The sequence below is a fragment of the Dipodomys ordii genome, unplaced genomic scaffold (assembly GCF_000151885.1).
Source record: "Dipodomys ordii isolate 6190 unplaced genomic scaffold, Dord_2.0 Scaffold138, whole genome shotgun sequence".
In the NCBI taxonomy this organism is placed as follows: Eukaryota; Metazoa; Chordata; class Mammalia; order Rodentia; family Heteromyidae; genus Dipodomys; species Dipodomys ordii.
Window position 1 is genome coordinate 2,710,692 of NW_012267354.1, and position 12,500 is coordinate 2,723,191.

Here is a 12,500-nt window from a genome sequence, read left to right on the forward strand (position 1 = left end):
TTGTGGGCAGGGATGGAGGGTGAACTGGGGGAAAGCAAAGGAAGAGGTGATATGATCCAAAAGAGAAATGTATATATTACCTGAATTATGAGATGATAACCCATCTGTACAACGCCTTAGTAACAATAGAATTACATTAATTTTTTATATGAATAGTGAAGTGTCCCAATTGTAATTAGTACATTTTACTTGTAACTTTAATTCACTACATTCTATTTCAAAATATGTACAGGTATCTTAGTTTTTTGTTCATTAACTCACATGCAAAATGATTTAGTAAAATCCTTATCTGAATATATCGCACTGCATTGACATACTCATAAGTAGCTCTGCAGACTTGAGGGAAAAATCAGTGGGATATATCACGTAAACCAAACAAGTTGAGTCATATGGTATATTTATATTTTATTTAACTAGATGGTGCCAGGTTTTTAACCTAAAACAATTCCATAAACTTCAGTCAGCAGAGAATTTGAATATTTCTACAGTGCTAACAACACTTTGAAATTTCTGTCCTTCTCATTGTTACACAATTAAAAGCCATCAAGTGATCTAATACTGTTTATAAATGTGTCTCAAAGATTCAGATGATTTACACCTGTTAGATTTTTATTTTATCTAATCTACAAATTGGCCTGGGTAAAGACTTTGCATGAATTAATTCCCTCTTCCTTATGTTCATAATGTGTTATCTCTAATCTCTTCCACAAATACTATTTTAAATGTATTTTGATGAATGTTTTTAGCATATATTAGTTATACAAGGGGAGAGTTTTGTTGGTACATTGTATTTCATGAATATTAACTCTGTATAAATTTATTTGATGTTTATATTTTAATAGAATTTACTTCCGATAAAGCAGATAATACTATGTCTGTCTGTCTAGTTTTTTTGTTTGCTTGTTTTTGTTTTTTGGATTTTGGAGGGGGTTGGGGGTTGGTCCTGGGGGTTGAACTCTGGGCCTGGGCACTGTCCCTGAGACTTTTTGCTGAAGGCTAACACTCTGCCACTTAGCCACAGCTCCCCTTTCAGATTTTTCAGAAGTTAATTGAAGATAAGAGTCTTGAGGATTTTCCTGCTCTGTCTGGCTTTGGACTATGTCCTCAGATCTCAGCCTTCTGGGTAGCTAGTATTACAGGAGTGAGCCACTGGCACCCAGCTGTTACTCTTTATTTTACAAGAATGTTTTACTATGTATCTAAACCTGCTTCTGAAAATTTGTATCACTGTTTTAGATTTATCTATATGGTCAAGTGTAGGTGTATTCCTTTTCAAGATTACATAGTAGTTGCTGGTATGAATACACTCTCTTTGATGCAAAATAATGTTTGCTTTGCATAGCTATTTTTTCCTTCTCTCTAACACATGTGACATAAACAATTTCTCCATCTCTCCAGCGAAATGGTTGCCTCTCCCTCATACAACGCTTACAGTCTGAACTCTAATTGTATCTCTGGTCTGAATTCGGGTGCTATTGCTGAGCTTTTTATGCTCAAAGCTAGTGCTCTACATCTTGAGCCACAGCTCCATTTCCCACTTTTTGGTGGCTAATTGGAAATTAACTGGAGTCTCATGGACTTTCCTGCCCAAGCTTGCTTCAGACAGTGATCCTCAGATCTCATCCTCTTGAACTGCTAGGATTACAGATGTGAACCACTTGCAACCGACTGACATACCTATATTTATTTATCACTGGCACACAATTATTATGAACCCCAAGGTTATCATAGATCTGTTAGAGCAGGATGACCTCCCGCTGACAAATGATCCTAGGAATGCAATCAAGTAAAGGGAGTCCAGCAGATGTGATCAGTTGTTTGCTAGTGGCAAGGAAGACTTTAAAAATTGCTTGTAGGAAACTGGTTAGCGTCAGATAAAACCGTAGTCGGCAGGATTCGAACCTGCGCGGGGAAACCCCAATGGATTTCAAGTCCATCGCCTTAACCACTCGGCCACGACTACCTGGCTAGGTTGCTACCTGGGGAATGAGGTAAACTGAAAATCAATGGGTGGAGTGTTTAGCAGCAGGTCTGGCAATAAAGAACTTTGTAGTTCCATCCACTCATGCTTCTTTCTCGAGAATGAAAGAATTCCCTCAAGTAAATTAAGAACCAGTAGATGGTATTGAATTGAACAAAAGGTCCCTAGACAAGCACCTCAAGACTCGCTGGGTGCTGGAGTTTCTTTAAGCCACTGATATAAGCAGGTATGTATGTTCATTCCTAGACCCCAGGAGTCTACAGAAAGGAAGTCTTTTGTTCCAAGTCCTCTTCAGGCTCAACAGGAATGAAGAGAGAAAAGTAGGAGAATAGGGATCATCTGCTTTTTCGCAGAATTAAAATTTAAACCAGGAATCTCTTCAATGACATTCATTAAACTGATCTGATTAAAATGAAGACATAAATCTAGTTAAATTAATTATTTATTTCTGTGTCGGAGATGGGTGGTTTATTCAATTGGGATAAGGAGGATACTTGAAATATGAATCATTCCTTGTGAATATTAGTAACTCTGAATCACACACTTTATCTCTGAATTCTGGGAATGAAGGTGGATCATTGGAACATAAAACTGCAGCTAGACAGATTTTCAGATGTCAAAAGAAAGTGACATCCCATCCACAATTTAGTGTCATCCTAATAGAGAAAAGCTCTCCTAGACCTGTTTTCCTTCAGGAGAACCAGAACAATGGTCCCTTCTTTCTGTTCTTACAAATGTTTGTTGGTTTTACTATCACACTACTTGCCAGACTCTGTTATCATTTAGGCTTGTAAAGAGTTTATAACCTTTGGCACAGTTAAAAAATCATTTTGGGGATTATTCAACATAGTCCTGAACCAAGTCCATCAACTACACTACCTAGTAATTAAAAGCACACAATAGAAGACTTGAGCTCATATCTACTGTGGCTGTGTTCACTGGTGTGTTTTAATAATCCATGTAGGTGGTTCTGAAACCATTGGCCTTTGAGGACCTCTCTCCTAGGGAGAAAACATGTACTCCACAAAAATCTTTATTTTTATTTCTAATTATGAGAATGAAAACTAAATATTAGAAGTGACACATTTAATGGGGGTAGGTATTGTTCTACCTGCCTCATAGACACTAAAGACAAAGACACTAAATGCAACATAGTGAGGCACTAATTACTGTGGGAAAATGGTAGTGATAAAATGTTTACTGGTAAGCCCAGGATGCAATAGCATCTGTGCAAATGTTTTTGCATGTGGAACCGCCAGATGGAAGGAAGAGATTACCGCACATTTGTGCTAGAATTCCAAACTCTGGTACTCACATGACACTACATTGAAAATGAATATGTAACCTGTGGATGGGGATGGGAGGAAAAAACTGAGAGAGTGAGGGAAAGTGTGACATTCAAAAAGAAAATGTACTTAAAAAAATTTTTTAAAGAAAATGTAGGGGCTGGGAAGGTGGCTCAGTGGTAGAGCGCTCAGCACCACATAAGCAAAAAGGAAAAAGCTGGAAGTGGTGCTGTGGCCCAAGTGGTAGACTGCTAGCCTTGAGCTGAAGAGCTGAGGGACAGTGCCCAGGCCCAGAGTTCAGACCCCACGACCAGGCTCAAAAAAAAAAAGAAAAAAGAAAAGAAAAGAAAAAGAAAAGAAAAGAAAATGTACTCTTTTTAAAATTTTTTAAAGTCACAAATACCTTTTAATCTTCACAATGATAGCCATTATCTTAATCTACATTGCTTATGAACTCTGTGAGAAAATGTACTCTTTATCTGGCTTATGTAACTGTAGCCCCTCTGTACATCACCATAACAACAACATCAACAACAATAAATAAATAACTCTACATCCAATGTTGAGTGTGTCTCATGGATTCCCATCACAGAAACTGACACAGAAGAAAACTTTGTCTCTAAAAAGATTTCCTGTTTAGTTTCCTCTCACTAGATCATCAGAGTAAGGAGCTTATTAAGTCTGACCATTAAGTGTTGCTTCTCGATTTGCCACAATAGCGTGGTTTCCACTTAAGCCATCAACAAATTCACTTGAGAGAGCTAAATGCAACACAGTTTCTCACCCTTGAGAGAATTATCTCACTTGTGTAGTTGTGGCAGAGTGTTAAGGCAATATACTAGAAAACTGTTGGGGTTTTCCACTGCGGGTTCAACTCCTGCTAAATATTATTAACTCTATCTTTTGAAAAACAGATCTTCAGCTTGTAAATGGAATCTTGACCTCATCAGCTTTGTTTCTGCTTGGTAGCTTGATGGAACTTGTTCTCATTTCTTACCATGCATCTTCTTTTTGAAATAAATTTTGATGTTGTTGATCATCTGTACCCTATGTTTCTATTCTCTTGAATAAAACCAGCCATTTATTTAATTATTTATCTATGATTTCTTTGGATGAAATTGGCTGATTGTTTTCCCAGAACACAATTTTCCATTTTTAATTGATAACCCAACAAAATGTATTATGGTTAGATACTAATAATTCTCTCAGAACAATTAGAATTGTAGAAATTTGCTCTATGATAAACAAGGCAAAAGTTTGTTTCTAAGGCCCATGTGTGTTTAAGAAAATTCCCTTCAGAAATTGCAGTGTTGAGCTGGGAAGGTGGCTCAGTAGTAGAGTGTTTGCCTTACATTCATGAGGCCCTGGGTTCAATTCCTCAGCACCACATAAACAGAAAAAGCCAGAAGTGGCACTGTGGCTCAAGTGGTAGAGTGCTAGGCTTGAACTGAAGAGCTGAGGGATAACCTCCAGGCCCAGAGTTCAGGCCCCACGACCTACAAAAAAGAAAGAAAGAAAGGAAGAAGGAAAGAAAGAAAGAAAGAGAGAGAGAAAGAGAGAAAGAAAGAGAGAGATTCATATTCACTGTATGAATAAGGAACTTAGGTAAAGTTTAGGAATTTTATTGTTTAAAGCTTTTACATCTTTGCTGGGTCCCCCCCCCCCCCGTGTATGTGTGTGTGTGTGTGTTTATGATGCTGGGGATCAAGTCAAGTTTTCCTGTAGGCTAGTCAACTGCTCTTTTATATACTATACCCTGCCATCTACTTTTAATTCATTTCTGGAGGTTACAAGTTGTGCTAAAGCCTTCTAACTAATATTCTGGGTTTCCCTTTATTTTTTAGTTTTGCAATATTACTTCACATATTTTAGGAGATCCTTTTTTTTCCCTGCATCTCTGTCTTTCAAAACAATAAATTATCCAAAATAAAGTGTCATTTAAAGTATTTATGTATTGGTGATGGCAAATATTACCTTAAGTGGCTGTTATAGTCAAAAACATAATACCTGCTCTAAAAAAATAAGCTGAAATTAAAGAGAATGCATATTATTTATAGAGTACCTAAGAATAAGCAGTCATAAATATCATCATCAAATTTGACGATGCTCTCTTTAAGCAAGCAATAGAGGCTTATTCTCCCTCTAGTTCCCAGCATATGGATAGAAGAGGTGAGAAAAATGGTAGTTTCTTACAAGTGCTGGTTTGGGAACAGACAGAGTATTTTTTTGAACTCTGATCTGAAGAAGAATTATAGATAAAGGAATGTGCCCTGACAGGTCTTCAATACCATACAACAGTGACACTCACTAGACACTATATAGAAAAAGAACTGGACAGATTCGGGGGGGGGGGGGAACCAGGAGAGCCATGGAAGGGGAGACATGATTCAAAAAGAATTGTTCTCATTACTTATTAACTGATTCATGCAACTATTACCACTCTGTATATTAACTCCGTATAACAATAACTAAAAGATAAAAATAAATATTTAAAAAAAGGGGGAAAAAAGGAGTACCTTACTTCTGACTCCTTTTCACATTTCTTTGCTTAATAAGAAGGGAAAATATCCCAAGCTAAGGGCTGTTTCTTAGTGGGGCTCTCAAAATGTATTAATTAAGAAGGAACCAATTATACTTTTCCATTCATCTCTAGCCTCTTCTTCCTTCTCCCTGCTGAACTTACACTTATCTCACTGTTCCAAAAATGTATTGTGAGGACACCTCTTGAACCACTTCTGAGAAGAGAGACTCAAAGAATTGGTTTGACTAGCATCTCAGTAGGTGTGGGTACACAGTTAGCCTCAAATTTTTCAAAATTGAGGTTAGTGAATTATGTGATTACAGTTCAAAAGTAGTATTTTTTTAGGCAACTCCATATTTTAAAATCACACATGGATGATTTTGAACATTATCAGTTATAGTAGTTTTTTCAATATGGAAGGGAATTTAAAATGAAGATTTCCTGTTTGTCACCTGATCCTCAAATCTCAGTCTCCTGAGTAGCTAGAATTCTCAAATCTGAGCCTCCTGAGTAGCTAGGATTGCAGGCATGAGCCACCAACACCAGCTATATATATATATATATATATATATATTATATATAATGACTTTCATAATTGCATGTTTTGAGTTGAGGGGCATCTTTTTGTGAGAAAGTTTTGTGTTTTTTTCCTATTTGCCATAGCTTTGAGATTATTGAGCAGCTCCTCCTTACTTCTATCCATTCATGTACACTCCAAAAAAGAAAGAAATTCAACCATGTTATAACTACAAAGAAATAATAGTTCTCTTTTTTCTTCCCTGGCTGTCTGACAGTCTACTGCCATCATGAATGACACAGTAACTATCGGAACCAGGAAGTTTATGACCGAGTTTATGACTATTTCAGAGGAAGCAGATGGTCATTGATGCCCTTCACCCTGGGAAGGCAACAGTACCTAAGATAGAAATTTGGGGAAAACTTGCTAAAATGTACAAGACCACACCCAGTGTCATCTTTGTATTTGGATTAAGAGCCCATTTTGACTTTGGCAGGATTTATGGTTTCTTGGATTATGCAAAGAAAATTGAGCCCAAACACAGACTTGGAAAACATGGCATGTATGAGAAGAAAAAGACCTTAGGAAAACAAAGGAATGCAAAAGTCAGAGGGACTGCAAGGCCAATGTTGGAGCTGCGATGGCGAATTTTTCATGAAAGGATTAATAAACTGTAAGAATCTTTAAAAAATAGATTTATATACGTATATATACATATCATGCATATCTGCATATATATTAGTTCTCAATCTTGTTCTTATATTTTCCCACTTAAAGGGTATGATTGGTAAAGTAAGAACAGATGAAAATAACCCGGACTATAGCTTGATAAATGGAATACAAGATAAATGGGAAAGAAGCAGCAACACGGAAAAAAGGGGCCGGGTGTTCCTAAATTTGCCAATGTTAACTTTAAAGAGACAAAATTAGAAGGCTCCCTCCCATGCGAGCAGAGTGGCGCAGCGGAAGCGTGCTGGGCCCATAACCCAGAGGTCGATGGATCGAAACCATCCTCTGCTACGAGTTGTTTTACAGGGTTTTCCAATTACTCAATCCAGGAGACAATACTACCTTTCAATGCTGCAACTCACTTCAAAGCTCAAAATAAGGAATGTTCTGTGGCGCTTTTTTTTTTTTCTCTTTAACTGGTATAGGAAAAAACTCAGAAATTAGGGCTGTTTTTATCTTGACTGTGTCCAACTTCTTCCTTACCACTGATTTTCTAGTTTTCCCAACACCTTTGACAAATGTCAGCTAGTCACAGGCTGTTTCTGGAATCTCGATTCTATGCCGTTGATCTCTGTTAATCTTCATGCTACTGCTATATTGTCATGATTACTATTACTTCGATATTAGTCTCAAATTTTGTCAGTGCGAGTCCTTTTACTTGTTTCTCCTTTTTCAAGATTGTGCTGGTTATGCTGTGTCCTTTGGAATCCCAAATGTGTTTTAAATCAAGTTTTTTCCAGTCAGCTCTCCAGAGGAAGCTTTTTAAAACCTTTAAAACAGCTGGGTGCTGCTGACTCTCGCCTGTAATCCTAGTTGCTCAGGAGGCTGAGATCTCAGGATTGCAGTTCAGAGCCAGTAACTGCAGGAAAGCCCATGAGATTCTTACCTCCAACTAGCTTGTTCAAGTGGTAGAACACTCGTCTTGAAGGGGGAAAAAAAAGCTCCAGGACATTGCGCAGGCCCCGAGTTCAAGCCCAGGACAAAAATGGTCCAACCCTCTATTTTTATCCTTAATTACCTCTACCCAATCTTACCAATGTCTCTAAGAAAACTTTAATATGTGAGATTCTTCCTTTCTCGTTGAGAAAGGAGAACAAGACTGCGAGGCAGTGTTAGTGCTCTTAAGTACTAATGAGGAACTGAAATCTGTCATTTTTAGCAACTGCCACACACAAATGGAACTTTCCAATTGAGGGTTATAGATACTTCATAGGTAGCATTTTATTGAAGATATTTGGTGCTTTAATAAAAATATTAACAGATATAGGAAAAACAATATTAAAAAGATTCTTAAGATACATAAGGAAAAATGATAGACTAATTGGCCACCTACTTTATTGAGACTACAAGATGATGGCAAGGAAATCAAAGAGTGAGAATTCTCTAAAATAACTTACAATTTAATGGAGAGCACTATGTGTGACATTCCATAGATGGTGCACACAGAGTCAAATCTTGTTTATCCTGCAGGAAGAGGATTTACTACTGCTGACTGCCATTTATCCATGAGATTTCACCACTCAATGAGGTCATTATGTCTGATAGCTCCAGAGAAACACATTAAAGAAGAACGTATATAGTAATGAATAAAACAGGACAAGCACTGTGTTTACGAAGATTTATTAGTATTCTAGTTTGAGGAACAAGAATATATATAATATTGTTATATACTATAACAATGCTGTTGATTTGTAGAAGAAGGCGAGCTCCACCTAGCTGCTAAGGTAGTGACTGATACATCCAATTCCCCTAGGAATTCCTAGGAAGGCACATACTTGTGGTTGGCATTCCTTTCTTTGGTCGATATATTTACTCACAGGTGTTAATTATGCAATGCAATTCTACATCTGAACTCTGTACAGAAGAGTCACAACCTCAACTCCTGCTCAGTCTCTCTAGCTTCATCATCATCTTCCTGCAACAACAACAAGGGAAAAAAAAGGAAAAAAAAAAGAAATGAGAGGAGAGAAGAGTGGAAAGAGGAAAGGAGAAAAACAAAGAGAAAAGCTCTACTTAATTTGTATATTCATGGGGGGGGAGAGATGGGAGGACAGGGATGGTAAGGGGAAATAAAAGAGGAGACAACAATGCTTGATAAGAAATGCATTCATTACCTTGCTCATGTAATTGTAACCCCTCTGTACGGTATTTTCACAATAAAAACCTTATTAATAAAAATAATTTGTATATTCATGTCATGGTTTGTTCTGTGATATACCACTCAGATTCACATCTGTGTCACCATAGTTATGGATTTTTGTTTGTTTATTTTGGTCAATCCTGGGGCTTAACCTCTGAGCACGGGCATCGTTTCAGAGCTTTTGTGCTAACAGCTAGCTCTCCAGCACTTGAGCCAGAGCTCTACTTTTTATGGGCCCTTAACTTTCTTATTTGATCCTGAATTTTCCTACCTGAAGCAGGATATAAAGGATGAGGAAGACCTCTGGTAAGGGAAGCAGTCTACCATGAAATACTACAAAGCAACTTTTTCTTTAGGAAAATCTATCTTCTAAAACAGGATTTCAATAGCAGGAAGTCCAAAACCATTGCCAATACCTGGGCTCCCTTGGGAGAAAACACCAAAAGGACTCTGATTTGATTACTTTAAAATAATACTTTAAAAAAAGTAATAGTAAAATGTGTGAGTTTGGAAAAGAAAGCTTGTTCTGTTGCTTTTTTACCTGGGCCATGGTGAGAGAAAGATGACTCCAGTTTAGGAAAAATAATAATTCTTTCTGGAAGACAAAGCCACACATGAACTGAGTAATAAGACGTCATATAATTACCTTTCCAAAAGCTAGGTATCGTAGTCGGCAGGATTCGAACCTGCGCGGGGAAACCCCAATGGATTTCTAGTCCATCGCCTTAACCACTCGGCCACGACTACATAGGGAAACAGGTGTTCATTAGTACAAAGATCTGTGCCATCTTTAGCTCTCTCAAAATTAAAGTGTCAAGATTAGATGTCAATGTTCCTTATTGGTTGGCATCTACTACATGGAAACCACACTGTTGTGGCAAATGGACATTTAGCTAGCACAAAGCCTGGAGTTCCAACCCCAGTACTGCACCCCCCCAAAAATGTAAACAAATAAACAATTGTAAATGTAGGTGGTCCTTGGTCCACCAAAAGTATTATACACACCTGTTTGTTCTAATAATCTTGACCTATACTAAAATTTCATTAAATGTATGGTTTAAAAAAAATCTATTGATAGCTATGGAAATGTGCTGTTGAGATCTCCTTTCAAGAAATAATTTGTTTTCAATTGCAACAAATACTGTAAGCTGACAGCCTCCAGCTGCTGCTTATTAGCTTTCCTCATTGTTCAAACTGTGATCAGTTTTCTATCCACTGAGTGCTTGTAGACATACAATAAAGCCTGACCATTTCTGCTTGACACAATTCTTCTCTTATGGTTAATCTTTCACCAAAGCTTCCTATTGGATTGAAAAAGACTTTCTCAGAGTTGTACCCAAACTGATTTTTCTTTCTAAGTCTTCCTTTTTTTTCTCTCTTCTCTTGTAGATGCCAGACTCATATTGTGATCTCAAAGCTTTCCTGAATAATCTTTATCTTTTCTTTGTTTTCGCTAGCCCTAAATTCTACCACAGTTTGTGTTGGTCTCTACAGATGGAATCAGAAGTCATCTGTGAAGGCAAATGGGAAGAGTTATTGGGCAATGACATCAATAGCAGACATAAAATGGTCTGTTCTCTTAGGAAAAAAAATACAACTATGAGAAACTTGCATCCCTTTCTATCTTTTGGGTCCTCTGGCTACTATGGGAAGCAAATCCATTACATTTTTTTTTTTTTTGTCGGTTGTAGGGCTTGAACCTTGGGCCTGAATGCTGTCCCTCAGCTCTTCAGCTCAAGGCTAGTGCTGTACCACTTGAGCTAGTGCTCTACCACTTGAGCTACAGCACCACTTCCGATTTTCTGGTGGTTTATTGGAGATAAGAATTTCACAGACTTTTCTGCCCGGGCTGGCTTTGAACTGCAATCCTCAGATCTCAGCCTCCTGAGTAGCTAGGATTACAGGCGTGAGCCATCATTGCCTGGCTTCATTACATTTTTAGAAAACATAGATCTAAAGATATATTCAACTCAACTCTGATGTATTATGAATATCACAATATCTCTTAGGGAAAGGGGAAAGCCAAAGGGTAAGAAAAATTATCCTTAGCGGGAGTTGGTGCGACTCACACTAAATTCCATGTCACCCTTTAGGGTTCATAGAACCAGAGATTCCCTGTTAGTGTCTTTGAAAGGGAGAAAAAGCCTAGGTTCCACCGAGATTTGAACTCGGATCGCTGGATTCAGAGTCCAGAGTGCTAACCATTACACCATGGAACCCTGCTATGTAGTAGTTCATGCTGTAGTCTGATGGGATATATCTCCATTACTGAAATCATATAGACTTCCTTTAAGAAAATCTAAATTTGTATCCTGATTTCCATTATCTGCTGTCATAGTGCACCTGCCTTTTTTCACGCGCACAGCGCTCTTAGTGAAAAAAAAAAAAAATCTACTTGCAAACTGGTTTCTAGCCGCTCTGTGTCTCCCCAGGCTCTCGGGCTTCTTTGCCTTCTGCAGCTCCCCGGCCTCAGCTCGGGTTCTGCAGCCTCAGCCAGGCTGCCGAGACGCAGGGGACCCGCGGCTGCAAAAGGACATCCGACAGGCTGCGCTGGCACATTGCCCTGCTAAATAAACCGAGAGACTTGGCTGCTTCCAGAGCTTTTGTCCTGCGTTTTCTGCCCCTAATATTAGGGACAATTTTGGAAGTTTCGTTTCATGACGAATGTCAACTGACGGGTGTCATTGACGAATGTCAATCGTGGATGACTTCCTGCCACCTAGTTGTAGGTCTTTCCAACGTTGTTGGTGGTGGGTGGGAGGAGAGCAAGACACTGACAGGTTTCTTTTGTTCCTTGGTAAGATACCGCCTCATGGAGACCAAAGCGTCAAGCACGGTTTGAAAAGCTGTTTCCTAGCGAGGTGGTCGCTGAGAAAGGTGTGACTTGGCTTTGCTTTCCTTCCTTCCTTCCTTCCTTCCTTCCTTCCTTCCTTCCTTCCTTCCTTTCTCCCTCCCTTCCTCCCTCCCTCTCTCTCTCTCTCTCTTTCTTTCTTTCTTTTTCTAGCATCAACTATGAGCTTCTTTTAAATTCTTCAACAATAAACATTTCCTGATGTCAAGAATGGGGCATAACTTGTTCAGGACTGTTCGCTGTCACCCCAGAAATGGTAGAGAAATGTCAAATAAGAGAAACAATCCTAGATTGCCAAATTGGAGGGTTGGAGAGGGAAGAAATTAGATCAAAGGTGTGTCCATGACTAAAGCCAAGATACTAGTTAAACCAGTTCTCAAAGAGCTTCCTGACAATGTAGTTTGGGGAGAGTTGACTGGGCAAGAAGTAGGTCAGATAAAAATGGAGAGGAAGAGAAACACATTTTCACTGTAAG

General features: G+C 38.4%; 4 non-coding genes across 4 annotated transcripts; 1 reads left to right on the forward strand and 3 right to left on the reverse strand.

Moving 5' to 3' along the window:
• Positions 1–1,881: 1,881 nt before the first annotated feature.
• Positions 1,882–1,963, reverse strand: Trnas-uga. Its single transcript has one exon. It is a non-coding gene; the product is annotated as a tRNA-Ser (tRNA).
• Positions 1,964–7,253: 5,290 nt separating this feature from the next.
• On the forward strand, positions 7,254–7,325 carry Trnam-cau. Its single transcript has one exon. It is a non-coding gene; the product is annotated as a tRNA-Met (tRNA).
• A 2,514-nt stretch (positions 7,326–9,839) lies between these two features.
• On the reverse strand, positions 9,840–9,921 carry Trnas-aga. Its single transcript has one exon. It is a non-coding gene; the product is annotated as a tRNA-Ser (tRNA).
• Positions 9,922–11,321: 1,400 nt separating this feature from the next.
• On the reverse strand, positions 11,322–11,393 carry Trnaq-cug. The gene has a single exon. It is a non-coding gene; the product is annotated as a tRNA-Gln (tRNA).
• Positions 11,394–12,500: the final 1,107 nt, after the last annotated feature.